At 38.8% G+C, this 26666-nt stretch overlaps 1 protein-coding gene across 5 annotated transcripts in view; it reads right to left on the reverse strand.

Moving 5' to 3' along the window:
• The window catches only part of PARD3B (par-3 family cell polarity regulator beta), a 697616-nt gene that overhangs the window by 217707 nt on the left and 453243 nt on the right, over positions 1–26666 (reverse strand). The window lies entirely within an intron of this gene.

The raw sequence follows: 26666 nt of genomic DNA on the forward strand, positions 1-26666 counted from the left end.
AGTGGGGCACAAGAAAAGATTCAACAGAATAAGAAAGTAGAGGATTTCTACCCCCCTCCCCGATACTTGGTGAATTGTCATTAGTGTCTTTCTGTGTGAGTGGCCCTTGATGCTCTCTGAGCTTGGTTGTTTTCTTGCAGATGTTTCCTGCCTGGAGGCTGTTGGGGTCTGGATGGGTGTCAACAAGCTCAAATTCAATCCAGAAAAGATGGAGTGGCTGTGGGTTTTGCCTCCCAAGGACAATTCCATCTGCCTGTCCATTACCCTGGGGGGAAATTTTTGACCCCCTCAGAGAGGGTTCGCAACTTGGGCGTCCTCCTCGATCCACAGCTAACATTGGAACATCATCTTTCGGCTGTGGCGAGGAGGGCATTTGCCCAGGTTCGCCTGGTGCACCAGTTGCGTCCCCATTTTGACAGGGAGTCATTGCTCACAGTCGCTCATGTGCTTATCACCTCGAGGTTCGACTACTGCAACGCTCTCTACATGGGGCTACCTTTGAAAAGTGTTCGGAAACTTCAGATCATGCAGAATGCAGCCATGAGAGCTATTGTGGGGCTTCCTAGATTCGCCCACGTTTCTACACCAACTGCAGTGGCTTGCACTGGCTGCCGATCAGTTTCCGGTCACAATTCAAAGTGTTGGTAATGACCTTTAAAGCCCTTCATGGCATTGGACCAGAATACCTCCGGAACCGCCTTCTACTGCACAAATCCCAGCGGCCAATAAGGTCCCACAGAGTTGGCCTTCTCCGGGTCCCGTTGACCAAACAATGTCGTTTGGCGGGCCCCAGGGGAAGAGCCTTCTCTGTGGTGGCCCCGGCCCTCTGGAATCAACTCCCCCCGGAGATTAGAACGGCCCCCACTCTCCTTGTCTTTCGCAAGTTACTCAAGACCCACCTATATCGCCAGGCATGGGGGAATTAAGACATCTCCCCCAGGCTTTCTTATATTTTATGTTTGGTATGTATGTGCTGTATGGTTTTTAAATTGTTGGGGTTTTTTAATATAATTTTATTATTAGATTTGTTCCCTTGTTATACTGTTTTTATTATTGCTGTGAGCCACCCCGAGTCTTTGGAGAGGGGCGGCATACAAATCTAATAAATTGAATTGAATTGAATCATCAGTGCTAGACTAGCAATTTCAGAGAGCACCAAGGACCCCTCATTTCAACCCTGAGCTACAAATATTGTCCTTTATTGTCTCCGTGTGAGTCTGACTGTTCTAACAACAAGTGAAGTGGCATCAATTCGATTTTATGAAACTATTTTATCTGCAGTCATTGATGCAATCCACTTCAAGGTGGAATCTTTTTTTATTAAAAGTTTTTTATTTATAATACATTTTAAAAATATATACATAAGAATACACAATACAGACAAACAACAAAAAGAAAAGAAAGGTACATGATGGTCTATTCAGTACAATATATTCGTATATACATTGATTGTTCCCTTCCCCTCCCCCTATTAATTTTCCAATATCTGTTTAAATTGATTTGGATTGATTTAGAACTTCTCCATCATACTTTCTAGCCATTAATCTTGATTTTCCTCTCTATCCAATTAATAATCTGTATCCAATTTATCCTTCAACTCTAGGGTTAGTTTGTCCATCTCTGTGCATGTTAACATCCCCAAGTATATGTTTTATTTATGTCTGCTTTTTTTTAACTTTCTCTTTCTTGTTCGTTTCTGTCTTTCCTTTTTCTGCTTTGGTTTTTTTTTTTAATTTTCTTAGTATATAGAATGTTTATACAAATTTATTTATTTATTTTATTTATTTGTCATACAAATATAGTATTGTATTGTAGTATGTTTAACATAATATAAGTATAAAATAGAGATAGAGATTTATTGAAAGTTTAATGTTGTTGCTGGTGTTTAGTGTTTTTTTTAAAAAAAAATTCAATAAAAAAAATGAAAAAACATTTTGAATAAGATTTGTTCTTCTGTAGAGGCATCTTTATTTTTCCATTTCTGGGCATATGCTATTTTGGCCACAATTAAAATATGTAACATTAAGTGTATTTTATTTTTCTCGTATTTATGGTTATTCCTAACAAAAATAATTCGGGTTTCAGATTGAGTTTCATCTCTAAGATCTCTTCCAGCCATTGTCCAATTTTTTCCCTATAATCCCTTGCTTTGTGGCATTCCCCTCACATATGATGATATATTCCAATAGTCTTTTGGCATTTCCAATATATCCCTAATACGTTTTAATTCATTTTAGCCAGTCTTAGGGGGGGGGGGAGTGCTACCTATAAAACATTTTTATAAAGATTTTCTTTATAAGAGGTAGCCAGTGTTAATTATCTGTTCCTATGCCATAAATCTTGACAATAATCTAAATTAATGTTGAATCCAAAATCTCTACACCATTTTATCATTGTCTTGTTCGTCCCATAATGTCTGTTCTAATAAATAATGATATGTTTTTCTAATCACCTTTCCTTTTATTCCTAGGATTATTCTGTCCGGTTCTGTTGTTTCCATCTTTATACCTGGTTCTCTTTTATCTTTCATATATTTTGTTGCTTTTTTGTAATTTTATTTCAAGATGGAATCTTGATATAGACTAATAAAGTTTTTTGTCACAAGTTCTGATTCAAAAGTGTCACAGGGTAGGGAGTTTATTGCATAAAATACAAATGTATTCTACATATGAACACAGATATACAGAAGACTACTAAAAGCAGGCCAAGACATAGATTTCTGGAGAAGTAGAAGCACTAGCTGTCCTGAGGCTGCAAAGAAGCTGTTTTTCTCAGGTTTACAAATTTGTATTTAATATTCATGATAAAATTGGAGTAACAAATTTATTAGAAAAAGAAACAAACGTTCAAGTGTTAACTTCTGTTTTGTAAACTCTTTAAAGGAAGAATTATTTTTAAAAACACTAGCTAAAAGAAATACATATTTCCACGCATGTAGAATTATTTACAAACTCATTGCTTAGCCAGATATTGAAAACAGGATGTGGGTCCTTACAATTTTTTAACCTATCATAATTGACAGCATTACTTTTGAAATAAATAAATAAATTGAAATGTGTGCAGTAATAACATATATCAGTCTTCTATTCTTGTGAAATATTAAGATGACAAAGATAAAGTGAATTAAAATATCAAAGCATACTAATGTAGATTTAAAAAATAAAACAAAAATAAATTAAACTATTTATTCTCCCAGCTATTGGCAACATCTTATCATTAAAATATAATTATGAAAGAATTCAGATGCTGTGATATATTAAAACAATGTGGAATCAAAAACTCTCCAAACCTGCCATCAAATGTTATTTTCTGAGAATAGATGACAATTAGACTAAGTGTATATAACTTGCTTGAAATCTACATCCATACACTGTTATTTAATCTATTCATCCATCAAATAAGAATTAAAATATATCTTCTTGAATATTTAGAATGCCTTCCTGTCCAGATTTTATTTTTGCAGGCTCTTATTTAGTTATTTTTATAATTGTTGTACCAATTCAAACAAGAATTGAAATTGATTAGTGTGGTTTCCTAAAAACTCTACTGTACTAGACAAATATACATCTGCTGAAGGCCACTCTAACCGGGCACACAGGACCTAGAGAGAAAGTGAACTACTTAAACAAACAAACCTCTACCATTCAAAGCTATAAGGATACAGAGAATAGCACAAAAATGCTAAATAATTAAAGTGGTGGGGGGAGATTAAGAAGGACTTTCATTAGCATAATATGATCATTTTAAATGGCTAAAAATCATATATCCAAGCTGCTGTTGAAATACTAACAAAATTCTAACCTGGTTTGCATGTACAAATATTAGATTAATATGCAGAGCTTTTTGTTAATCCCCAGCCTGGTCTTCTACAATGTTCAGCCATCATATGATTTAGCAAGACCTTGAAACCCTCCTATTACAATGCAATGTAACTACCAGACCACTTGATAGTTTAAAAGTTACATTGTTAGCTGATGAGGAAAAAAAGAGTAAAATAATTTTCAGAATTATTTCCTTCCCTTCAAACTACCTTGCGAAATTTCTATAGATACTGATGTTAAACATCCTGACTTAGAATGGACTCTATAAAAGTACAGTATATGAGCTTTATAGGAAGAGGAAGACTACATACCGTAACAAAAAAAATGTTTTGCAGATAGATTGCTTAATTACTCGTTTGAAAGGTATTTGGAAGCAATTCATTTAGAAAACTGAAAAATAAAGTGACATTTGAATAAACCAAGCTTATACATTTTAAAATAAATTTTGGAAAGAAATCTGATTGCTCTGATGTTGAATACAGTATAGCAATCACTTGACTTTACAAGCAATTCAAAAAAATGATCAAAAGTGTAATAATGAGATATTTATTTATTTATTTATTAGATTTGTATGCCGCCCCTCTCCGTAGACTCCGTAGATATGGAATAAATAAATGAAACATATCATCAATATTATCTGGTACACAATCTTATATTTTTTCTTATACATTTCTTAATTTTTCCTGTTTTGAAGAATAAGACCAAAATAGCTACAGTCCAAGAGAGTCCAATGGGAGTTAAACTATCTTTTTCAGCAACTCTGATTAAACAAAAAGAAAATGCTACTTTGATGCTTGAATTAGCATCTTTTCTCTAGAAGCTGAATTAATTATTAAGAGTGACAAAAGAATTACTCCAGATAGGATCAAAGCTGAAACTATATGTACTGGGAATTTTAAATGAAAAACAGAGAACTGTAACTCTCTACATGCCACTAGTACCCTTTTGTTTAAGATGCAGAATACGCTACATATATACAGACATCTGATTGTTGTGGGTGGCATGGATATATTATAAAAGGAACACAGAATTCTTGCAGCCAGAATGGGCTGGTGATGGTTCCTCTTGATTAGGTCATTTTAGGGGCAACATTACTGAATAACTGAAATCTTATATAAAATATTTGATTTAAATGATCTGTCAGATTGTTTATGTAATTAGATCTTCAGTTTAGTACTATGCTCCTCTCTTTTATAATATAGCCATTTTTAAAAAATGATAGTTGATAAATGTATATAAAGCATATAAATATTGTAATATAAAATATATATAATATAAATATATGTTACATCCAGGCTAGAATAATAACACTGGTGAACACAAAAAAATCATCAGCAAAGGTAATATGTCTGTTTTATGGAGTTTGATGTGCTTAGTTTTGCTCTATAACATAAAGTTTCTGATATAGAAGCATTTTTGTTATTATGTTATTTCTACATTTTCAATGTATGTGAATTTTTTCTGTTATTCCCATAAAATATCAATTGAACTCAGTTCAAAACCACTTCACATGTTTGTTGTTTTGGGGAAAATAGGAGGAAGAATATCTATTTGATATATTCACTACCTTGAGTTATTTGTAAAATAATAAAGGCAGAATACAAATAAATAAATGAAAATTTCTGTAATAATACTTTGCATTTTATAAATTAATGAGCTGCTCTTTATCAGGAGCAGCCTTCCCAAACACGGTCTCCTCCAGATGTATTAGACTACAATTGCGTTAAATTTTAGCCTGCACAGGTGATTTTGTAATGGTATGTGGGAATGACCTTGGGAGATAAGGCAAAGCGACACAATCCAATAAAATGAATGAATGGCCTCTTTGAAGAACTAAATCAAAAGTATTTTGTTGCAGATTGCCGATTCTTTATTGACTCATCCTAGAGAAGTTTGAAAGCAGTGTTGCTTCACAATGGAAATATGAAACCATCACTCCTTATTGCTCACTCATGTCATCTAAAGGAAAGTTATGAAAATATGTCAGTAGTTTTGGATCCTATACAATATAAGCATCATCAATGGAATATCAATGGAGATTTGAAAATGATTGGTCTGCTAATGGGAATGCAAGGAGATTTCACAAAATATGGTTGCTTCTTTTTTTTATGGGTCAGTAGAAATACAGTAGAGGATTATGTTTGACGTGATTGGGGACAGAGAAACATTTATGATCCAGGTAGACACAATGTACAGCATAATCCTTTAGTTGCTCCAACAAAAACATTTCTTCCTCCACTACATATAAAGTTGGGATTGATTAAAAACCTTTGTGAAAGCCGTGGCAAAGACAAATTCACAAGGGTTCCAGTGCATTTCACAGAAATTCTCCAGCATTTCACCAGCAAAACTGAAGGAAGGGGTATTTGTTGATCCTCACATCAGAGAGCTTATGAGAGACGATGTGTTTGAAGGAACTCTAAATGATAAGGAATTGAGAGCTTGGAAAAACTTCAAGTGGATCTGTGAAAATGTCTTAGGAAAAAATCTCCAGAATATGTTGAAGGTGTTGAAGGAACTGCTAAATGCATATCAGTGTCTTGGATGTGGCATGTCTCCGAAAATGCACTTTTTGCATTCAGATTTAGATTTCTTCCTCCAAATCTTGGGGATGTAAGCGATGAACAAGGCGAGTGGTTTCACCAGGACATTAAAGTAATGGGACACCGCTGCCAGGGGTTTTGGAATGACTCAATGATGGCAGATTACTGTTGGATGTTATATAAGGACAACCCTGAAAAATCATATCAATGATAGTCTTATGTAAAGCATTTTAAATTTTTCCTCGTATTTTGGTTTCTATTTTGCGTGTGAAATTATTTTGGTTCAATAAAAACTGTTTTGTAAGGTCAAGCATTTTTTTTCTAATATGTGGATTAATGTTTTCTTAATGTATATTTATTATACCTTATAATAATAATGCTGCTCTATGGCAACTGCTACAGAAAAACTATATACATTTTTGAAATCAGAACAAAAAAAATGATTCAGAAAAGTGCAAAGTCAACTGCAATGATTACAAAAAATATTTTATTGTAGATCTGTATATCCTGCCAATACTATCTTTTAAAAAATTCTGTAATTGAAGACAGACTATATAAACATGTTAAAACCAGGTAAAAGGTCCAGCTACAGTAGTTTGGAACACCCTGGATGCTGTCTCAATCAACACTTCACTGGGAATAATCTGTCTGCTGAAGCACAGCAATGAGGAGATATCCTCTTCCCATTTTATTTATAGGAATATGCTTCTGCAATTGTGCAATATTTGAGGATAATTAGAAAATTTTGCATATAAGGACTAGGGCAGTCCTGGGATAGGTTCTTGGACCTCCATTCCCATTGTTCTCTCAAGGGAAGTACAATAAAGTATGGCATACATCCAAAATAGCAAGCATTTATATTTAAACCGGAACTTTTCTTTAAAATGAGCTGTTAAGTAGATGTTACTTCATTCTGGTTTAGCTTCCTGCTCTAGCATTCCTTTTTTTTTTTGTTGCTCCTTTCCAGTTCTTCTTCTGTCACTTGTAAGTGAGAAAGAAACATGTACCACCCACATCTCTCAAGGCTTCTCTAGCATTAGTAAATACTTCTGTTTTCCAGAGACAAGGCTTCTCTGTTTCAAGCATTACTTCCTCTGCCTTTGGAAGAATGAATCATTAGGATTCTGTAATACATCTGTGGATGTAGGTATTATCTTTCTGCACAATACTGTTTGAATATAGACGCAGAACACATTCCTATTTTAGTACAGTGCAAATATTTTCCATTTTGGAGGGAAGGGGGACAGTAACCTGTGGGCAAATCAATAATTACAAAATATTACAGTACTGTAGTGCACTATGGCAGTGATGTACAACTTTACCAGAGAAATGATGAATTGATTTATAAGCTGTCCAATGCACACAGTTCCATTTGCTTGTCCACTAGACTGTATAAGTACCATTTTGCCATATATTTTCTTTTTTTTCTCTGATACTCTTTTTGTAGCATGACAGTAGAGTAATTTATTTTGAAATACACAGTAATAATCTTTTTTGGCTGCTGGCCTGAATTGCTAATATTGCCCATTAGACAGGAACTGTTATAAATTAAAATCCCAGTTAAGGGCTATTTCATATATTATAAAGAAATGGTAAAAGAGTATATATTACACATATGAGGATGAACAATATGAAGAGAAAACTGTGAGGGTAGTAGATTAATTCATTCTTCTTTATTATCAAGCTTTATTATCTTTATAGTCCAAGACTAGAGGACAATTTATAAATTCATAAAAGACACAAATGGTTTACATTTCAAGAGAAGAAGAAATCTTCTCAGACTCAGATCCACGGTCACTGAAAGATTTTTAACATCTGTCTTATTCAGATTTTAAGGGATTGTTTACTAAGGATGGCCAGGGTTTCATGGTCCCACAAACAAGTGTCCAATTTTGAACCAGGATTGAAAAAAAATGTAATATACTCAATAACATCACTTATTTACTTGTTTTTAAATTTTAATTACCAAATAGATATGGATGTATCCCTGTATGTATGAGTGTGTGTATATAAGGACAGGCAAACCCAATGAAGTTGGTTTCCTCTCAAAAGATTAATGGTTGCCAAATCTGCCAGAACAGATTTGTGTTCTGCTCTGAAATCTGTTAAACAGGTTACACTATAAATATTTGAATAAATACATAGTAGGAAGAACAGCAAATAATAATAACAACAACAACAATGAAGAACAAACAGCAGCACTTTAGGTCTGAAAGCCAAAAAGTGCTTCAGTGCACATGGAATTATTCATGTAGGATATTTTGCAACTCCTTAAAACTATACTAAATTTGTTAGAATTATGATGAAATAGCAGAGGGAAGCTGCAGGATCTTGGAGAAAGGTGTAACATCCACATATCTTACATCTAAACCAGAGGTGGGTTGGTGCCAGGACAGGGTGGAATGCTGTTCCACCAGCGAAAATGGACTTGCACGTGCATCTCCGGAGAGGGGCAGCATACAAATCTAATAAATTATTATTATTATTATTATTATTATTATTATTATTATTATTATTATTATTTTCTGCATCGCCAGCTACTGTGCATGCGCCATGCGCATGCTGTGCACATGAGATTCGGCTTCTGCGCATATGCAGAAGCCAAATCTCACCGCCCCAGCCAGCAGCAGCAAAAGCACCTGCTGCTAGGTGGGGCCAGAGAGTGCAGCGCTCGTTCGGTAGGCATGGGGCGCCACTACCGCTGCTGGGGTCATTTGGAGAGGAGACTCAAGCCGCCCTGCGCGTTTCCTGGCTCAGGTAAGAGACATGCCTGCTGTCCCACTGCAGCCAGAGTGGGACTGTGGCTGGTGGAGCAGGCAGAGTGTCGGGCATGAGTGAGCATGAGAAACAGCTCTGAGAGGTGGCCGTTGCCCACCATGCCCACCAGCCAGGTCCGCCCCGTAGCATTTTTTACCGCTGGCCTTTGCAACGGCGGCAGCGGCTGTCAGTTCCAGTCTGGAGCCACCAGCAGGAAAAAATGCTACAGGGCGAGCCTGATGGGTGGGCCTGGCGGGCGGCAGCCACCTCTCCAAACTGCTTCTCGAGCTGGCTCGGCCAGGAGAAGCACCTGCTGCCCCACTGCAACCAGAGTGGGACCAGGGCGGCTCAAACAGGCAGAGTACTGGCCACGTCTCCTAGCTGAGCCAATGTAAGAAGCAGCTCAGAGTGGTGGCCACCAGCAGAAAAAAATCTTTCAGGGCGGGCCTGGAGGGTGTGTGTGGCAGGCAGCTGCCACCTCTCCAAGCTGCTTCTTGCCCTGGCTCAGCTAGGAGATGTGCCCTATGCTCTGCCTGCTTGAGCCCCGTGGGTGCCGGCAAAGGCATTCTGTTTAGTCTTGAGGGGAAGCTGCCAGAAGGAAGAAATCTGGGACCAAATGGGGCGCCTTTGCCGGCAGCCACGGGGCTAGGTTCCTGTGTGGTGGCTGCGGTTCATCCCACCTGGGGGTTGCCACCGGGAAGAAATCTAGGCAGGAAAAAAAGAGAGGGCAGGCAGGCCCTCTTGCTCCTTATGTTGCCGCCGCCACCAGGCCTGTCCCCCTTGGCGCTGCCACTGCTGTTGCTGCTGCCCCGTTCAGCCCGGCCAGACATGTCACACTGTGGCGGTCAGGCTTGCCGAGGACCATGACTGCGGCAGTGAACAGGAAAAGATTTCTTCCTGTTGGTATCTCCTGGGCAGGATGGACCATTGCCGTGCAGGAACCCAGCCCCTGGGCTGCCGGCAAAGGCTTCCTGTTTAGTCCCAGATTTCTTCCTTCTGGCAGCTCCCCTGTATTCTTTGTTGGCAGCCACGGGGCTAGGTTCCTCTGTGGCAGCAGCGGCGGACAATCCCACCCGGGAGCTGCCAGCCAGAAGAAATTCTTTCCTTCCTGCAGGATTTCTTCCCGCTGTTAGCTCCCAGGCGGAACGGCTTCGGCCATGACTCTGGGCATGCACAGGAAATTGAAGAGTTGGCACAAGCAAGCTCACATAAGCACCCAACTCCACCCCTGCATGCATTTGCGTGCCCCCGGCCCCTGGCCATTCCATTAGGGCCATGAATAGCAACCCTTTACTGATCTAAACCCTATATTCTCTAAAGGAGACTATGCCGAGGTTGGATGCTTTGTGCAACCCAAAAATTCTGGAGTAATTCTGTACCTATAAATGTGATGAGAAGCCTTGATTTACCCTAATGGTAACTTCTGCCTAATTTACTTCAATGCATTGTAATTACCCAGAAAATACTGACATTGCTATTTATATTGGGATCCAAAAGACCTTTAAAAATATCTAAATACTGTACTTTTAAATGGACCACTTTTCTAGCCCAAGTATGAGGCTTCAACCAATGTTGTGTTCATGTTCTTTATACAACGATAGCTACGCCTAGAATTGCCATTTGGTTTGTTTCAAAATTATTTCTCTTCTATTTCCCATCTTGTGTATAAAACATTTGATATTCCTTTAATTAATATTAACTAATCGAAGAACACATTCTTATTTTAAGCCTGCTTTAGTTTCTGAGCATGTAATAGGAAAAGGCAGGTAAGATGCAAAATGCGCTTCTGATATCTAAACGATTTTCAAGTTAAGGTCCATAGAATTCAGATTATGACCTCATTACAACATATTGAATGAAGCTGTCTGATCTGCATAGCAAAACTCGCTGCAATTAAGTTAACTAGTGTAACATATTTCTCTTCATGAAAACAAATGAGCTGAGGGGGCGCAGTGGGTAGAGTGCAGTACTGCAGGCCACTAAAGCTGACTGCTAGATCTGCAGGTCAGCGGTTCAAATCTCATCACTGGCTCAAGGTTGACTCAGCCTTCCATCCTTCCGAGGTGGGCAAAATGAGGACCCGTATTGTGGGGGCAATAGCCTAGCTCTGTTAAAAAGTGCTAATGCTAACATGTTGTAAGCCGTCCTGAGTCTAAGGAGAAGGGCGGCATAAAAAAATTGAATAAATAAATAAATGCATGACAGATTATAAGGTTCTCAAAACAACTAATAACAAATTTCATACATTACAGCTAAACTCAGTAAATGAGTAATAAAAATCAAAACATCACAAGAGATCTCACCTATAACATGTGTGCTGTCTATAGCTGGTTCACCCTGTCACTTTAAATTCAACCCACTAAAAATTAATGCACTTCCATTTCAGATTGGTGATCTTTATTGCTTGGTAGTATCCTAACAACCATATTATTTCCAGGTCAGTTTAAACACTGTCTTATTTGGATAACAGTAATTGAAGTGGAATTTGCTAAGTCACCAAGGCCTTAAACAGTGATATAATTATTAGGACCTATAAAAATGCTATCTTCTAGAACAGGGGTCCCCAACCACCGGGCCGCGGACCAGTACCGGGCCGCGGGGCATGTTGCACCGGTCCGTGGAGTCAGCAGCTGCCGGCCCTCATGTCGCCACCCCCTCCCTCCAGCGCTTCGCCTCCCGCCGGGCAAGAGGCCTCGGGAGGCAGGTTCTGCCGTCCACAGGACGATGGATGGGACAGAGGGGCGGGAAGGACCGAGAGGCTCAAGCCTCTTTTGGCTTCTGCTGCGGGGCGCTTTTGCGTTTTTGGCTGGGGGGAGGCAGGAGGGCCAGCCTGACCCCCTCTCTCCAGCGCTTAGCTCCCGCTGGGCAAGAGGGCTTGGGAGGCAGGTTCTGCCGGCCACAGGACGATGGCGGGAAAGAGGGGCGGGGAGGACCAGCACCCCCATGCTTAATCCCGCCCCCAACCACGCCCCTTTCCGCCCCCACTGGGCCATAGAAAAATTGTCTTGCTGAAACTGGTCCCTGGTGGAAAAAACGTTGGGGACCACTGTTCTAGAATATTAAGGTAAAAATTATTAAATAACATTTTAAAAAGAAATTAACAATGTATTGAGTTTGAAATCCTGCGTCATTCATTATTTCATTCATCCATATCTGTTTTTAATATTGTAATACTGGATATACAAGTTTCTATATTCTTTAGATATGATTAGGGTAGGGAATCTCTACCCTTCACTTGTTGCTATGATAGCTGGGGCTGTTAGAAGTCATTCAGCAACAACTGAAAAACTGCACTTTCCCTCCCCTGCTGATGCAAACGCCTGGCAAACCTAACAGAAAGAGTCAATGGGGGTGAAAGGAGACTTTCAATGTAATTATCCAGTTCATTATCAAAATTTCCTCTAATTGCTAAATCTGCAATATTGCGGCTGAGTGTTTTGATTGGCTAAAATGAAGCAATCTTACTCAAAAGGGTTTTTTTTTGTTTGAGTTTGGGAAATACATATTTATGTACAGTACAGCCATGTAAAGAAATTTATAAGAGTGCAGTCAGGCGGTAGGGAAAGCAAGTAGGATGCTTGGCTGCATAGCTAGAGGTATAACAAGCAGGAAGAGGGAGATTATGATCCCACTATATAGAATGCTGGTGAGACCACATTTGGAATACTGTGTTCAGTTCTGGAGACCTCACCTACAAAAAGATATTGACAAAATTGAACGGGTCCAAAGACGGGCTACAAGAATGGTGGAAGGTCTTAAGCATAAAACGTATCAGGAAAGACTTAATGAACTCAATCTGTATAGTCTGGAGGACAGAAGGAAAAGGGGGGACATGATCGAAACATTTAAATATATTAAAGGGTTAAATAAGGTCCAGGAGGGAAGTGTTTTTAATAGGAAAGTGAACACAAGAACAAGGGGACACAATCTGAAGTTAGTTGGGGGAAAGATCAAAAGCAACATGAGAAAATATTATTTTACTGAAAGAGTAGTAGATCCTTGGAACAAACTTCCAGCAGATGTGGTAGATAAATCCACAGTAACTGAATTTAAACATGCCTGGGATAAACATATATCCATCCTAAGATAAAATACAGAAAATAGTATAAGGGCAGACTAGATGGACCATGAGGTCTTTTTCTGCCGTCAGACTTCTATGTTTCTATGTTTCTATGTTTCTATAAGAGGTATTATGCAGCAAACGTGTTTGGAAATATGATCATAGGGATGCTATGATAAAAGTTACTGGTATGTATAAAAAGGCAATCCTATATCTATATGAATGACATGATATTTCACAATAAATTGCCTTTATTTATATAGCTGAGAGGTATTTCTCCCTAAAGTGAATGCAATATCTAAACCAAGGAGAAACACACTTCCAACGTAACATCTCTAAAGACTATTTGCATCTTTAGGCTGCAAATTCCTGTCACAATTGAGCACATTTCTATTGCTAACCAGTTCAATAGTTTTGCTTCATTTTATGACTTTCTTGCTACAGTTGTTAAGAGAATAACTGTAGTTGTTAACTTAGAAAACATGGTTGTTAAGTGATCTGGCTTCCCCACTGACTTTGCTTCTATGATTGAAAAAGGTGATCCAGGATCACTGCAACAATAATAAATATGAGTCAGTTACTAATTGTCTAAATTTTAATTAGGTGACCATAGGAATGCTGAAACAGTCATAAATATGAAAAATATGAAAAACAATAATAAGTCACTTTTTTTAGTGGTGTTGTAACTTTGAGCGACTATTCTAAGTCGAGGACTACCTGCATAGACATAAAATAAAGCACATTTTAATCCTGATATAAATTTATATTTGTATTCAAAAATGATAAAAGCTTCCTTCAAATAACTGTTATCAGATATTTAAAATAATTCAATAATAATAATTGTAAGACCTAATAAAATTATTACATTGTAATGGCCTTATGAAATTATTACAAATCTCATTAGGTCTTTAGGAAGTATATGAAACTTACTCCAATGAATGGAATAAATCCATAATTCCAAACTACTGCACAATATCAGCACTTTGTTATTGAAAATACATATTTATTAATGAGATATAATGTATGATTAGCAGACAATAACAGTTCTCTAATAAGCCAATAAATAAACCAAGTTGTGGTTACAATATCAAGGCAAGGTCAAAAAAACCACAATACCAGCATAACATGGCAAACAGACTGGCTCCAAGTCAGTAAAGGAGTGAGATAAGGTTGTAGATTGTCACCTTATTCATTCAACCTATATGCTGAATATATACTGCTCAAAAAATAAAGGGAATACTTAAATAACACATCCTAGATCTGAATGAACGAAATATTCTCATTGAATATTTCATTTGCACAACTATTCCATTTGCACAACAGCATGTGAAATTGACTGTCAATCAGTTTTGCTTCCTAAGTGGACAGTTTGATTTCACAGAAGTTAGATTTACTTGAAGCTATATTCTTTTTTTTAAGTGTTCTCTTTATTTTTTTGAGCAGTGTATATTAAAGGAAGGTGGACTGGAGGAAGATTAGAATGATTTTAAACATGAAGAAGAAATATCAATCTGCTCATATACTGAAGACACTACTCTGATAGAGTTAAAAACACAAAGGATTCCCAAATCGAGTAATGAAAGGCGAGAAATTTGGTGAAATAAATGGGACTAAAGAAAGAAGACTAACGATAACAGGCACAACAACCAAATTTTGAATTGACAATAAAGGTATTGAAGTAGTGGATAGCTTTTGGCTTTTAGGACCAAATATCAACAGTAAAAGAACAAGCCATTAAGAAACATGGGGTAGACTAGTACTTAGTAGAGAAGCCATGAAGACCTTGAAAAAGATATTCAGACATTATGATGTGTCTGTACTTATAAAGATCTGAATAGTGCAGGGAATATATTCCCTGTTATCCTGTGTGGAAGCAAAAGACTGATTATGAAGAAGCAGAAGAGTAGTAATGCTTTTGAAATTTAGTGTTGGAGAAGACACTTGAGAATACTGTGGGTATCTAAAAAAATAAATGATATAAAATGGATCCAACAAATCCTCACTCAAAGTACAAATGACCAGGTTTAATTTATATTACTTCAGACACATTATGAAAATCTCTTGCTTTTTGGGGAAGGCTCTAATACTAGGAAAGATAAAAGGAAAGAGAAGAATAGGATGACCAGCATCAAGATGGACAGAATGCTGATGGATACAGTGTTGGAAAACTTGAAAGACTAGGCTAAAGACAGATTGTCATGGAGAAAATCTATGTGTTTACTAACAGTTGATATTGACTTGATGGTAGATAATCAATCATAAAATTAAGTAACATTCCAGATGATCACAGTTTAATGATGTGTTTTTTAAAAACCACATCTTTATGAATCATAGGATACTTTGTTGTTTCTTTTTCCTCTCCATTCTTTCTCACTTACTCTGAATTTTAGAGCAATATAAAATTAAGTTTCTTAAAAAGGTTTGCATACGGAGGGGACAAGTTTCAATATGGCATCATTATTTATTTATTTATTATCTGGGCAGTTCAAAAAACAAGCTAAGTAAGTATCTTTCTTCACTGCTCAAAACTGATAACCAGCGTACACCAGGCATGGAAGAATATAATTTAACTATGAGAGTCTTATTATGAGTCTGCTGAGTTTTTTTTCCACATCAATTTAATTAATGCTAAAAACCATTGGAATCCAGATACTTGAAAAGCATCTGCTTGAAAAATGAGTGGCCATCAATTCTTAAGTTCATTTATTTTTGCTAGATTTAGTTTTGTTGGTAGCACTAATTTTAAGTGATGAATTTTTTATTAAGCAAGGGAACCTAAAAAGACTGAGAGAAAATCACTGTATCAATAAGAGGAAAAAGTTGCCATGGATAAAAAAAACACCAACAATCTATGCCCAGAATAGTCATACTGGAAACATTACCCCCTTAGGGTACTTTATATATGGAACTAAATTAATTTTAAAAGTATGCAGAATGGGACATCTTAAGAAATCTGGGTCAGATTCATTCTTTTTAGGCGGTTTAGCAAAACTGAAAACAGCTGCTAAATAGGAGCAAGGAATTATGAAATTGTTGAAAAATACAGTACATAAAAGGGAGCAGAAGGATGCAATTATACTGCTCAGATGAAGAATCTAATTTAAGGGGAAAATCAGGAGCAAAGATAGTTGTTTTTCTTTGATACAAGTGCACAAGTCTCATTAGTGTTAATAAGACTTATGTGCAAGTATCAAGGGGAGCATCCTTTTGTGGAGATTAACACTACCTTGTTACTAAAGGAGATTCTGTCACTCAAAGACTCTCTCTCTCTCTCTCTGTTGGTTAATTAAGCAGAAGCCTCTGTTGTCAATCTTGGGAGAACTCGCTTCCCCTTCCACTGCCAGCCAGGTTGACACAAAGCCAATTGTCAAATGTCAAGAGCAACAAAATGGATGATAGCAATGTTAAATGAAAAGTACTGAAGACAAGTTCCAACCTTCCAGTGCCCGAGGCTGAATTGAAATGGGCTTTGACATAGAATTCAAAATGATATCTTACAGAGAGGTTTGGGCATTGTAAGCTATCTTTCTCCACAAACAAATAATAAAAAAGGTTAAATAAGAATATGCCAAGATATAGGAATATTAACCAGGCAGTAAAAAACCAATATTCTCACCCTCCTTAATGATTTGTACAATTTATTTATTTATTTATTAGATTTGTATGCTGCTCCTCTCCGTAGCCTTGGGGCGGCTAACAACAATAATAAAACAGCATATGACAAATCTAATATTTAAAATAACTAAAAAACCCTTATTAAAAATCAAACATACACACAAACATACCATGCATAAATTGTATAGGCCTGGGGGGAAAGCAATATCTCAATTCCCCCAGGCCTGACGACAGAGGTGGGTTTTAAGGAGCTTACGAAAGGCGAGGAGTGTGGGGGCAATTCTGATCTCTGGAGGAGCTGGTTCCAGAGGGTCGGGGCTGCCACAGAGAAGGCTCTTTCCCTGGGTCCCGCCAAGCGACATTGTTTAGTTGACGGGACCCGGAGAAGGCCAACTCTGTGGGACCCAACTGGTTGCTGGGATTCGTGCGGTAGAAGGTGGTCCCGGAGATATTCTGGTCCGATGCCATGAAGGGCTTTATAGGTCATAACCAACACTTTGAATTGTGACCGGAAACTGATCGGCAACCAATGCAGACTGCGGAGTGTTGGTGTAACATGGGCATACTTAGGGAAGCCCATGATTGCTTTCGCAGCTGCATTCTGCGATCTGAAGTTTCCGGCACCGGCACGTCACATCCACTGCTTCGTTGACTGGACATGGGGTGGAGATGTACAACTGGGTATCATCTGCATATTGATGATACCTCACCCCATGCCCTTGGATGATCTCGCCCACAATAGATTATGCCAGTAGAAAAATCAATAAATATAAAGCAGAAGACCCAAGACAACAATAGAAACAACAAGCTGTTTTTCTGTTCTGTAATGCAATGCTCAGAGCCTGGGCAATTTTGTTCATGTGCTACACATAGCATAGACTTTTTCAGAATGTCAAAGAATCAAACAAATGATCAGCTTTGAATATTGTATACATAGAAAGACTAGGTTGATACACACACACACACACACACACACACACACACACACATCTTATGTTGTATCACGATTAAGTTAACCATGTTGAAAAATATGGATCTCAAAACAACAGTCTTCGAAAAACAATTATTCTTCATACAGTCAGATGTTTATCAGGTACTGAAGGTTCACAGCAGAAAGACTGGCAGAATCAGGGAGGAGTCTAGCAGGCAATTAGTTTGGAGTCTTCGTGTGGGCACAAAGAGGGTTGTCATTTCAAGTCTCAGATGCAAACCATCAGTTTGAGAAAATTCCTATGTACAAGCATGAGAAATAAATGGGCTGACTGAATTCTTCTCATGTGGACCTGGTTGTTTTCTCTCTTGATGGACAGAATTTCTCCATCCTCACCAGATATATGAATGGTGCAGGTTGAGGTTATGTGAAGAATTTGTTTCTCTGGCAGAACAGCATCTTAATTCCATACAAATACTACGATAGTAAGCCATGTTACTGTCAGAGGGTTTATTGGAATACATATTATTTTTAGAATAGTAACAGCAGTTACAACAATAGAAGACAAATACCCATGGAGCTAATGTGTCAGCTTGTTTCATATTAAAAAAGAAATTCTCACTCTATATTTAGATAAAACTGATAAAATTACCAAGAACTTACTACGAACCATATATTATAAGCACCTTAAATTAGCTTGTAAGAAAAAAATGACATCAGCAGTACAAACAATAGATTTTATGGCTAATCTAAAAAGGTTTGATATTTGTTAAGTCCCACTAGAAGTGGGTTGTGGTATAGTCAATAACCAGGAGCAAACTATGTTAAAACAATGGTTATTATAAAATGTATCAGAATTCTGTTTCTGAATTCTGTTTTATCATGCCATTTGGCAGATCTATTAAGAAGAACTGCCTGACAGCTTACTTTTGAAGTAGCACAAAATGTGTAGTTAGTGTTGTTTTTGATTGCTGACTGCACACCCAGAAATATTTACTTGCGGTATGGAGTAATTCTTCTGTGCCCTAGTAGATTTCATCCTTCATATTTGCTTATTCAATAGATAATGAGACAAAACAGGTTTTTTTAACACAGGTGTAGATAGTATATATAAATACTTTATTATCATTGTCAATACAATGAAATTGTCATTGACAACAAAAGTCACATGATGCCCAGAGGCCAGACTCCCAACACACGCAACAATTAAAAAAACCAATCAAAACCATACAAGGAAAAAATTATATAAAATGTTTTCTAGGTGGCATCTTCCGCTGGCCTGATTAGCTAAAATGTACCCTAGGCTCTCACCGAAATGTTGGAAGTACAAAGAAAAAGCAGGAACATATTTCCACATATGGTGGACATACCCAGTGGCTAAGAAATTTTGGAGAAAAGTTAGGGACATGTTAGAACAAATTACGACAAATAAAATTCCACTAAGACTGGAACTTTTTCTACTAGGGCTAATCAAGCACAACATTATCAAAGAAGACAGATACCTAACCGTACATCAGTGGCAGATAGAATGATATACGCTCAGAATTGGAAACAGGAAAAAACCCCACCTCAACATTAAATTTGATAATTAAAATACATGAGGTAGCAGAGATGAGTAAGTTAACATTGGAACTCCAGGAAAAAGACAATACAGAATTTTACAACACTTGGAACAGGTGGTATGACTGGTTAAGCCCCCCCCCCCAAAAAAAATATTTGAAACTTTAACATTGTATACACTTCAAAAAGAAAACGAATAAAAGCAAAGAGTAATCTTATAAATCCTTTTAACTATGGTCAACTAAGTAAGCAGACAAACTGTTGCTAAACTCACCCAGTAATGAGAAACAATGTAACCCAGAAAAAGAAACACAAAGAGATATAAACCATGCAATTTATAAAGCGTAGTTTACAATAAAGTTAGAAAGCGATATAGAATAAAATATAGATAGGCTGTAGGTTCAGAAGAATAGCTGCCACATATGTTAATTGTTAGTTACTTAAGTTCTGATAACAAAGTAACCTATATATTATAAAATTGTATGCTTTTGTATGTTATGTTTTTGTTTGTATGTTTTTTGTCTTTGTTTCTGTTGTTTTAAATGTAAATATTCAATACAGATATTTTTAAAAAAACAATTTAAAAAAGTAAGAGGGAAATTATTGGAAAGTTTATTTCTTCCTCCTTGGCATGCCTAGCGCCATACAGGATCTGGCTCATAGATGGAGGGATTCTTCTTATGAGTGATTGTGGTTATTTAAGGGAGAACAAGGAATGTTTAACTTCCTAGTCCAGCCATTCTGGGAAGAGGAAGGATGATACAAGGTAGCACAGTGTACACGAGTTGTTCCTCCTTTCTACTAGTGTTCCCAAAGGGGATGATGTCTCAAGAGAGCCCTCCTTTTCTCCAATGTTGTGTGAGGAAAAACAAGGGGCAAGCTCCATGCTTCCATGCTCAGCTGGAGAAACAGGCTGCTGTATATGATGGTCTCCCCATTGCCTCCATGCTTTTGCTGCAAAATGTGACTTCTGGAAAACGCTGTTGGCAACACTCACCTTTGTCAGAGGAATATTTCAGCTATCTCATCAGTATCTTCTCCCACCCAGTAGCCTATGCACCATTCTTCAGTAGGAGAATGTTATAGTGGCAGGGCAGGCCTTTTTCTATCAGAATGATGTTGTAAGTGGCTGGCTGAGTTTTCTTGTTCCCTACATAATTGATTGTAGGCAGTAAAGAAATGAAACCTTACCACAACTATATTAAGGCTTGATTCATATATAGCATTTCTTATCCAATAATCCCTCTTCAATCTTCTCTTTCTATTTACACATCTAATTTCTTAAGCCAGTTTCCAATTCATCCAAACCAGGAAACTGTGGTTTCATGTCCTATATCCTAGGTCAATGATGTCGAGCCAGCAGATATGGATCCGCATGCCAGCTGTGGCACCGTTCGCCATCACTGTCCTAGGTTATATGCCATTCTGTACTGTGCTCTTAAGCTAAATTTGCTTAGTTTTAAATTAACTGGAAACTATGGTTTATGAAACCAAGAAACTTCGCAGAAGTGTAGTGGAGGGAAAAGGGAGGAAAAAGTACAGGAAGGAAGTCACTGAGCGCATGAATTATTACCAATGCAATGAATACCACAGCAAAGCACAATGGGATTGTTGAAAAAGAATGGAAGAGCAAAGTCCAAGGAGATGTTTTAAACAATTATAGTATGCTACTGTAACTGACAGAAAAATCAATGCTTGAGTTGAATGAAAATGTGTTGATAAATGCCACACATCTGTAACCAATTTGTATGTAATTTAGACCCTGAAAGGCTCCCTCCTCTCAGCTTATACAATAACCATTAATGTTATAAATCTGTTCAGGATTAGTATTTGTACATCAAATCTATAAAAGGACGACAATGTTCTCAAGTGAACCTCTCTTCACCACCATCTTTCTTCCACTGACATTTGCTATAGAAGGAGTTTCAATGATGTAATGATACAAAAGCTTGAGATCAGGCAGGCCACCACTACACAGAATTTCTAGCAAACTGTAATCAACATAATCTAAGTTAAAACATGCAAATCAGAATATTATTATTCTGAAATTGCAGGGCACTTTATTGAAATTTACAATGCTTTTTTGTCATCTATTAAACATTCTTTCATGAACCATTAGAGCTTTCAGTTCTACACACCAGAGTTCTGTGTTATTAAAACATTTTAATGCATTTATCTTAACCATCCAAAAATTCAATTCAAACAATCTTTTTGTGCCAAACATCTACTGAAAACTTTAAAAATGCATTTCTTTTTGTTTCATTACTAAACAGAAGAACGGCGGCTTTAATACAAGAAAACCGTGATGCAATGCAAATAAAATACGCATGAGCAAAAATGTCTCAGGTCTTGAATTAAAAATGAGCTGAGAGCACTGAAGGCTGAAAACAAATACAGAAATAGGTCATGAAAAGTTTGGCAGCGCTTGCTACACAGGACCATGAAAATGTAATTGCCTACATAGTCTGTCCTGTTCTACCTCTCTAGAGCAACTGACAGCGAATGTCTACTTGAGGCTGCTATTCCTAAAACTACTTACTGCAGAATAAGTTCTGCCTAAAGCAGTGCTTCTCAAATAGTGGGGCGCCTCCCCGAGGTGGCACATGGAGCAATGCCAGGGGGGCATGTGACCCCAAAGAACATGCTTTTTTGGCCGCAGGAAGTAGGGATTTTTTGCACCGAACAATAGCACAAAGCACAGAGCAGGATATATGAAGTGCAGATAACAAACCCTTAAGAGACACTATGGAAAAATATTTAACAGGGATGAGAAGAAAGGAGGAGAGAGATGGAGATAGTGAGACAAATATATATCTCCTGAAATCTAAGATGAGGAAATATGATGAAGCGTATGTAGTGCTTGGCTTCACTACGACTATGGTGGGAGACGAGGAAAGACTGGTATGTTTATTGTGTCTAAAAATGTTGGCAGCGGACAGTATAAAGCCAAATACATTAAGGCAGTGTTTCCCAACCTTTTTTGAGTCGCGGCACATTATTCATATTTTCAAAATCCTGGGGAACATTGAAAGGGGGGGGGTAAAGAAAAGTTTGGACAAAAAAACCCTCTCTCTTCCTCCCTTTCATTCTATTTCTCCCTCTTTCTCTCTTTTCCTTCCTTCCCTTCTTTCTCTCTCTCCATCCCTCTTTCTTTCTCTCTTTTTCTCTCTCTTTCTCTCTCCCTCCTTCCCTTCCTCTATGTCTTTCTCTCTCCCTTGCTCTCTCTCTCTCTCTGTGTCTCTTTTGCTATCTCTTTCTTGCTTTTTTCTCTCTCTCTTGCTCTCTCTCTCTCTTTCACTGTCTTGCTATATGTCTCTTTCTTTCTCTTTGCCTCTCTTGCGCTCTCTCTCTTTCTCTCTCTTTCTCTCTCTCTCTCTGTCTCTCTTGCTATGTCTCTCTTTCTTTCTCTTTCTCTCTCTTTCTCTGCCTCTCTTGCTATGTCTCTCTTTCTTTCTCTTTCTCTCTCTCTCTCTGTCTCTCTTGCTATGTCTCACTTTCTTTCTCTCTCTCTCTCTCTCTGCCTCTTGCTATGTCTCTCTTTTCTCTTGCTATGTCTCTCTTTTTCTCTCTCTCTACCTCTCTTGCTATGTCTCTCTTTCTCTCTCTTTCTCTATCTCTCTTTCTCTGCCTCTCTTGCTGTCTCTCTTTCTTGCTCTGTCTCTCTTTCTCTGCCTCTCTTGCTATGTCTCTCTTTCTCTCTCTCTCTGCCTCTCTTATATGTCTCTCTTTCTTTCTTTCTTTCTCTCTCTCAGCTGACTGCAAGCGGGAGCCCTGACGGCGGCAGCTGGATGTGCTGCTGTACACCGTATATGCCAGGCCCGCAGCGCCAGCATGTACGACGTCCAGCAGCACGTCCAACCACCACCGTCAGGGCTCCCACTTGCAGTCAGCTGAGAGAGAGAGAGTGCTCCCTCTCGCCGCCGCCTGGAGCTCCCTCTCACCGCCGCCATCTCCCCGCGACTGCCTGCGGCTGCTGCATCCACCACCACCCCGCTCCTACCGCCAGTGCCCTCCCGCCGGGCCACAAAGGACACTTGCCGCCGACGCCAGGGAAGCTCCAGCTGGGCAGGGCGCTGCCGGTACTTCTGTCCTGGGGCTCCCACTCACAGCTGTCCCCCGGCTCCTGCTCGATGCCGCGGTTTTCAACACTCTCCTGCTGGGCCCCAAAGAAAGAAAGCTCCCAGCTGGAGCTTCGCGGCACACCTAGCCGTGTCTCGCGGCACACTAGTGTGCCGTGGCACACCGGTTGGGAAACACTGCATTAAGGCGTCACTTAAACACATTACACCCCAGTCACGCTGATAAGCCGCTTGAGATTTTTCAGTGAAAACATGCTGAATATTGCAAACCATTGTCCCAGTCTAGAGTTGGGAACGTGCAAAATGTTTACTTCTTACTGGTGTGTGTGTATGTGTAAGAGAAAATAATTGAGAAGCACTGGCTTAAAGAAATGGGAAGTATATATGAATAGATGCGTGTATGATGGTGTCACATTGATGTCTATGCTGCAGTGAAGAGATAAGTGAAGAGATAAACAAATTTATCTTTGATTCTGCAAACATTCCAAAATACATGAATCTACTACATTTTGCTTCATAATTTTATTTAAGGCTACCTTGCTATTCCTATAAATCTCAATAGCATCATTTAATGACCTGCACTATATGAACGAAGATTCAGGAATTTTTCCAATGAAAGTACATATTAATCAAATATTTGTTTTTAAAAAGCACAAGCAGTTCACAATTATTTTTCCATCAATAAATCAGATAATCTATTAAAGACAGAAAAAATATTCTCTTTCCTACAGCTGACCAAATTCCTGTCACCATAATTCTGCAATTTTGTGGTTGGGAAACATGAATATGATCACTAATATTTAGAAATCTAGAAAAACAGGATATAAATGTGTAAAAGTAAAATCATGATAAAATCCATCTGTTTATGCTCTGTGCACCCAAGGAAAAAAAATCTACCCTCAAATGTCCCAGATTCACTTTGAGGTGCCACTCACAGTTTGCTGGTCAGATGAAACTGAAAGATCTTCCTGTCCTTAAGTTGTTGGGACACAAATACCGTATCCCCTTTTCTGGTCTCAAACAAAGTAATTACAATCCTTAACATGACTACAATTGAGTCCAACATTTTTATTGTAAATTCAGACTGTGAGTTCTGCCCCATTTTATGACTTTTCTTGCCACAGTTGTTAAATGAATCAATGCAGTTGAAAAGCCACTTTTTTCAATGCCCTTGTCACTTTGAACGGTCACTGTTGTGGTTCCGTCTGAGGCCCCTCAGGGAACGGCTGACCTTCTGTCGGTTTCCAGCTCAGAGGGAGAGGCTGAGGAACAGGAGGTGCAGACAGACGAGGAGGAGGAATCCCAGGCTGAAGAAGAGGGAGGACAGCCAGAGTCCCACCAGGGGGAGCTCTCCCCAGCAAGAAGCCTGGATTCCTTAGAGGAAAATGCACAAGCCATAATTGATCTGCGACAAAGAAGAGCTACTCAGAGAAGAAATCAATTGGCTAAGTACTTTCAGCATTAACGAGGCAACAGCTGGGTTTGGGTGTGGTGCTCTTGGGAAAGGCTAAAAGGCAGACCCACCCTTCCTGGCTTGTGGAGTTTTATCTTTGAGAGTCGTGGGACCTGGCTGTGAACTTTGGCGTCTTGGAATCCTGGTTTGTGCCTTTGACTATTGAAACCTTGGGGGGGGGGGGCAGCAAGAAGCTTGCTGTATTGTCTGGACATCAGGACCCTGCTGTAACGTATTATAGCCTGTCTGTTGGGAAGAACAGGTTTTCCTCTGTGCTTATTTTTTCCAGCTATAAAATACTTTTGGCTTTTACCAGAGTGTCTGGCTGTTTTTTCCAGTTGGTGTTGAGGTCTGGGGGAACCCAGACAGAACAGTCACTAAAGGAGCTGTTGTCAGTCAAGGACTACTTGTATCCTCACAACCCCCCCCCCCCCCCCCCCCCGATGCCGTTGTCTTATATAAGCACTTTTTAGCAGCAACAGCAAACTGGATCCTTGACTTATAAAAAACCATTACAAATTGCTCCAGTACCTCCAGGGTATGCCTAAATTACCCTTGGTTTAACAACCATCTGTTCTAGGAGAAAGAGTTCTCCTGTTCTGCCTGCTGGCTGGTGAGAGACAGAAGAGAGGGAATGGCTCACACACTTATCAAGAGAGGCACTGCTAGTCTGCAAGCAACATCTGACTTAACAATAGAAATGTTGGGCTCAATTGTGGTTGTAAGTTGAGGACTATCTGTAATGGCTTTATTTGAAATCAGGAAGGGGGTATTTGTATATAGAATTTAAGGACTGGAAGATTTCTCAGTTCAATCTGACCCACAGATGGTTGCAGAGATCTCATTTTTATAAGAAAAAAAACCCTGGCTGATTTGCTTGGTAGTGCTTTGTGAGAGACTGGGACGATGATGAACCTTTTTTAGCTCGGGTGCCAAAAGGGCGAGCCCATGAATAATACCGTGTATATGTGTGCCCACACCCATAATGCAATGCCCTGCTCATGCAGACAACCATGCATGCTGCCCCCCCGCCAGGCATGTGCACAAGCCTCACTGAAGCCTCCTGACTTGCAGTGATCTGTTGGGCTGTTTTTCACTCTCCTCAGGGTTCAGGAAAGCCTCATGAAGCCTGGGGATGGTGAAAAATGGCCCAACAGACCAGCTGGAAGTTTCAGAAACAAAAGGAACTGGAACTGCCCTACTACTTACTTTCAGATAGTTGTAACCAGGCCTTGCACACTTTGGCCCATTATAGCAGGCAATGCTTTCCTGAAGGCCTGTGTAGCCAATAACAGAGCTCTGGGTCGATCTGGAGCTCTGTTATCGGCTGCAGAGGCCTTCAGGAAAGGCCTTTAGGAAAATGCCTCTGCAGCTGATGAGCTTTGGATTGATTCCAAGTTGCAGAAGAAATGGGCTGAAATGGGAGAGGCCTGGCTGCAACTGTCCAAAGTTGAAGAAGACCTATGATAGCAAAAAGGAAGTTGGCGTGTTGGGCTATTTTTGCTGGGGGGAGAGCAAAAACAGCCGAAAAGAAAGACGAAAACCAGCTGACCAGCGTACGCATGCATACTGGAACTGACATAGGGCAACCCCTCACGTGCCCTCAGATATGGCTCCATGTGCCACCTGTGGCACGCATGCCATAAATTCACCATCACTGGACTAGGAGATTCTATCTGATAAATCTATCATATTATACCAAAATACAGTGTTTTATTAAAGAAATACTAGATTTATATACATAAAAAACCTGTTCCTGATACTTTGCTTTAGCTCCATTGCTCCACTGTTTTGTTGTTGCCCCCAAACAATGCTAAAACAAAATTACAAATAGTCCTTCAGGATTG

Source organism: Erythrolamprus reginae, chromosome 1 (genome assembly GCF_031021105.1).
Source record: "Erythrolamprus reginae isolate rEryReg1 chromosome 1, rEryReg1.hap1, whole genome shotgun sequence".
Lineage (NCBI taxonomy): Eukaryota > Metazoa > Chordata > Lepidosauria > Squamata > Dipsadidae > Erythrolamprus > Erythrolamprus reginae.